Genomic DNA, 5386 nt, shown 5'->3' with positions numbered 1-5386 from the left:
ATCAATACTCAGGAATTACCAAAGGTTGTTAAGGGGAAAAGCATAAGATAAATACCGTTGGAGCTTGGAGAAGGACGTTCAGGTTTGGAATGAACTTCATGGAGGAACTCTTAGTTTGGGTCAAAGACACAATCATTTAAGAAATTACTTAATGGATGCAATGTACATTACTCAGGTGATGGATACAAGAAGTCCAGACGTCACCACTGTGTGATATATTCATGTAACAAAATTGTACATGTTCCCTTTAAATTTATACACATAAAAATGTTTAAAAGACACAATTTTTTATCACTATTGCATACTAAGATATCAACATGAATAAAGTAAGGTCTCCTCTTCAAGTTATTTGCCTTTATTTCCGGGGGGAGATGAATCTGTAAAAGATCATTTCCATGCAAGGTGATAGGCAATCAACAGCACAGTGTGGGAGGAGGGCACACCATCATAGCACGCTGCCCATGGCTGGGGTGGAGTGGGGATTTGTCAGAAGATGACACCTCAAGTGCTCCATGATAGGTGAATAGCAGTTAGCTGTGAGAAGATGGCAGGATAGGGTTTTCCAGACAAAGGGAAGTTAAGCTGCTTAGGCAGATAAGAATAAAATAATATAATGATGGGGGAGGGCTTGTTGGGCTTTGAAGAATGAAGAGGAAGGTGTGAGCATGGGATCATGCATCTTGAACACATGACTCACACAAGAGAGAAGTTGGAAACATGTTAGAAAAGTAAGTTGTCCTAATGCTGGAGAGGATGTGGTGAAAAGGGAACACTTCTAGACTGTTGGTAGGAGTGTAAACTAATACAACCTTTGTGGAAAACAGTTTGGCAATTCCTAAAAGATCTAAAAATCAACCTTCCATATGATCCTGCAATCCCCCTACTGGAAATATACCCAGAGGAACTCAAATCACTCCATGAAAAAGATACCTGCATACGTATGTTTATTGCAGCATTGTTCCCAATAGCAAAACATGGAACCAATCATGCTGCCCATCGAAAGAGGACTGGATTTTTTTAAAAATTGGTACTTATACACTGTGGAATATTGCACAATGGAATATTACACAGCCATAAAGGACAAACTTATGAACTTCACAGCAACCTGGAAGGATTAGAATCTGTAATACTGAGTGACCTATCACAGAAACAAAGAACTGAGTATCACATGTTCTCACTTATAAACAGACCTTAAACAATTATTGTAATGCTATAAGAAAAGGATTGGCAGAAGTGGGAAACTGCCAGGAGAGGGCAGGGGCAGGATTGGCAGTAGTGAGAATCTGCCCCCCCGGGGGGGCACACCTCATCAACAAGGGTCCATGCATAATGAACATCTGTATACCTAACCTGAGTTGTACCCCACATCTTTAAAATAAAATAAAATAAAAAGGTAGGTTGTCACCAGACTTTAGAGAATCCTAAATGAGAAGCAATGAAACATGATAAAAACAATGTTTTAGAAAAAAATAATAATCTGACAACAGTCTATGGCTTAGATTGGATGGTAAGCTACCAGTTAGAAGACTATTACATTAGTCTAGCTGAAAGGGGGTGAGGCCCTGAACTGAGGTAGTAGAAGTGAAATAAGGATAGCTAAAAGAAGAAAAATAACTATTAATATTTGCTTTAATTTTATAATGATTGACTTAAAAGTAGGTATCTTAAAGAAATTTTTACCTCTATATGAAGATTATATATGAATGTTTTTCTCTATATAGTTTGTAAATTCCTCCAGGGCAGGAATTATGGCTAATTCTTTGTGTTTTTCTTGGAGCATAGTAGATATTTCATCAATATTACAGACTTTAATTGAAGTCTTAAATCATTTTTTTCTGGGGTTTTTTTTTATCTTCTTCAACTGGCAAAGTTATATTGTTTGCCTTGTTACAAGAGTCAATACAAATATGAGTTCAATATGGCACTGTTCCAGGAAAGAGAATACACCGTGGTTATACTATTATTCACTAAAGAACTATAAGAATATATTAAGGGAAACCCCTCAAAAAACAGAGTTTATTCATTTTTAAAATTGTGTATTTATTCTTACCTGTTTAAACCTCAGTCACCTTCAAAGTACTCTCCATTTGATGCAACACACCTATTGAGATGCTTTTTCCACTGCTCAAAAGAGTTTTTGAACTTGTCAGTTTTTATGTCTTTCAGTGTTTCTGTTGGTTTGTTTGTTTGTTTGTTTGTTTCACCTCCTCCACACTAGCAAAATGTTTCCCTAAAGGATTTTTTTCATCCTGGAAACAAACAAAAAAAGTCACTCGGGATGAGATCAGATGAATAAGGAGGGTAGGTTATAGGGATCATGCTATTTGTGGTCAAAAAACTGCTAAGCACTCAGCACGGTGTGGGCAAGTTGGTTGTCACAGTGGAAGAAAAATTCACTGAAGTCAAATGCAGCCTCTCACAACAACACTAGCTGGTACACTGATACCAGTGGGTTTCTAGAACACTTACCTAGTGAAAGAAGCCAGTACTACAATGGGCCCACCCACCAAAAGATAATTCTGGTTTTTTTGGAGGGGGTCTCCCCTTGTATATCATCCCATTCACTTGCTAAATTCTCCAAGTTAAAAAATGAGAATGCACTTTTGTAAAACACCTGGAAACTTTAGATTAAAAAGACTAAGGAGGAAAAATAAATAGTTCCTAATCTCAGTAAATGCACATGTGAAAAATGAAGACAGCAGCATAACAATATACCTAGATGACACTTTTAAACGTAGGATTCTTATATATCTTGAGGTCAGGAATGTTAGAGACTTGATGTTTAATAAATGAATAAGATGTTGCTCTCAAGTATATTTTCTTTTACCTAGCTTTTTTTTTTTTTAAGTTAGGAGGCCCTGTTTTAAGACAAAACCAATGCTTTATCAAAAAGAATAAGTAGTGGTATCACTACTATTAACTACAACAATGATAACTGAAGTCAATCCCTTGGCCTTGATGCTGACAAAGCTATGAGTTTTCTGACCTCCTGGCCTATTTCCTGTCGATTAATGCAGTTCATGTCACTTCAGTTGATGAACTGAGTTTCTGTAGTTGATAGAATAATGGTTCTCAAATTGTAATGATTTACGTGCACTATGTGTTTTACCAATTGCAGACTAATCCCCAGAGATTCTGATTCAATAGATCTGGGATCATCTATTCACTGACCATATAACCTAGGTGATTCTGAAGCAAGAAGTCCACAGACCATGTGCTGAAGATAAATTGCTATCTAGCCTTCCTAGGTCAAAGTATCTGAATTTGGGGTGTAAAACTAACTACGTAATGTGGGCTCTAATTGAGTTTTAGAAAGATTAATTTTACTTTAAAAGGGGAGGCAGAAGAGTAAGAAAGATCCCTAACAAGAAGGTGACATTTGACTTGTGATTTAAAAGATGGGAAGGAATTTTTCACCTTGAAAGGGGGAAAAAGAGAAAGAATTAAGGAAAAGGAAAGTACACACAGAGGAATGGCAGGTACAGGTGATAAAACATGAAACTACAAGGACAGACTTGGGCTGCTTATGCAGAGCTTTGTGTTCTGTACTCAGAAAAACAGTTTATCTTATGGGCTGGTAGTCTGCAAATGCAAAAGTTTCACCAGAAATCTTCTTAAAATGTAGATTCAAAAAAATAGCTCAAACTAACTGATATTAGTACAGAAATTGATGTCTATCAGCCTCAGCTTCGACAATTACTAAATGCATGCTTTTGGCCAAGTTACTTAACCTTGCTGGGCCTCTATTCCATTGTAAAATATGAATACTATACTAACACTGTAACTGCCATAACATATAATTCTCAAGGATTAACTGAGATAAAGTAAACTCAATTTAGCCTGATACTGTGTGTCCAATAAATAACTACTATCAATAGCTAAAAACAAAAAATAAAAAAAAACCCGTAGATTCCCAGGGCCTCCAGCAGACTTATGGAATTAAATCCCCTGAAGTGAGATCTGTTTGTCTGTTGCTTTAAGAAAGGTCCCCAGGCATTCTGATAAGTTGCCAGTATGGGAACCACTGATAGAGCAAGGGCTTGTTCAACCTGAGACTCTAGGTCCTCAAGAGGATGCCAAATCTGAGAGTTGATGTCAGGCAAGATCCAGTCAGGAGAGGAAATCATAATCAAGAAGTTCCATAGGCAGAAATAGGTCAGCACCAGAAAATTTCCAGAAATAAAGATATAAATTGCAAAGGTGAGGGTTAGGCACATGAGCTGGGCTCTAAAAACAGAAGGTATGGACACAGAAGGCAACTTTTGGAAATAAAGACAAAATAAAACAGAGAGGGATCCTGTGTGATGTCAGGCAGAAGTGGACTGATCTCCGTGGAGGAGGTGGCTTAACAGCAGCCATCCTTAATCCAGTTGATGACTTTCACCTGGAGTTGGAAAGATATCCACTGCACTAGCAGCTGAAAAGATCAGATATTTGTTGCCTGATCTGATTTCTGTAAGGGTTCTGTATATCTGACAAAGTCCTAACATCCAGAATCTACAAGGAACTCAAATGCACCATAAGGAAAAAAACAAACAGCTCCGTTAAAAAAGTGGGCCAAAGACATGAATAGACACTTCTCTAAAGAAGAGTTATGGGCAACCAACAGACACGTGAAAAAGTGCTCAGCCTCACTAATCATCAGAGAAATGCAAATCAACACCACATTGAGATACCACCTAACCCCAGTAAGAATGACGGTCATCATTAATAAAACAAACAACAACAGATGCTGGGAGGATGCAGAGAAAAAGAAATGCTTCTACACTGCTGGTGGGAATGCAAACTAGTTCAACCTCTATGGAAAACAGTATGGAGATGTCTAAAAGAACTAGACATTGACCTTCCATATGACCTAGAAATTCGCCTACTGAGAATATACCCAGAGGAACTCAAATCATTCTACAAAAAAGATACCTGTTCACGCATGTTTACTGCAGCACTATTCACAATAGCAAAAACATGGAACCAACTGTGCTGTCCATCGAAACTGGATTGGATAGAAAAATATGGTACATATACATGAAGGAATATTATGCAGCCATAAGAAGGGACAAACATATGGACTTCGCAGCAACTTGGATGGATTTAGAGTCAATAGTACTCAGTGATCTATCACAGAAACATAGAGAAGAGTACCACATGTTCTCACCCTAAGTGAACACTGAACATTTATCATAATACTATAAGAAATGCATTGTCAGTAGCAGGATACTGCTGGGGTGGAATGGGAGTGGGAGCATATAACATCAAAAAGGGTACCTGATCTCGAACCAGGCCAAGTGAGGACCAAAGGGAGACTCAATCTTTACCTATACAAAGTCCACTTATATACCTAATCCTGATTTGTACCTCACATCTTTAAAATAATATATATGTATATATA

This window comes from Carlito syrichta, unplaced genomic scaffold (genome assembly GCF_000164805.1).
Source record: "Carlito syrichta isolate Samal-C Ts95f unplaced genomic scaffold, Tarsius_syrichta-2.0.1 Scaffold304609, whole genome shotgun sequence".
Lineage (NCBI taxonomy): Eukaryota > Metazoa > Chordata > Mammalia > Primates > Tarsiidae > Carlito > Carlito syrichta.
This window is presented reverse-complemented; position numbering follows the sequence as displayed.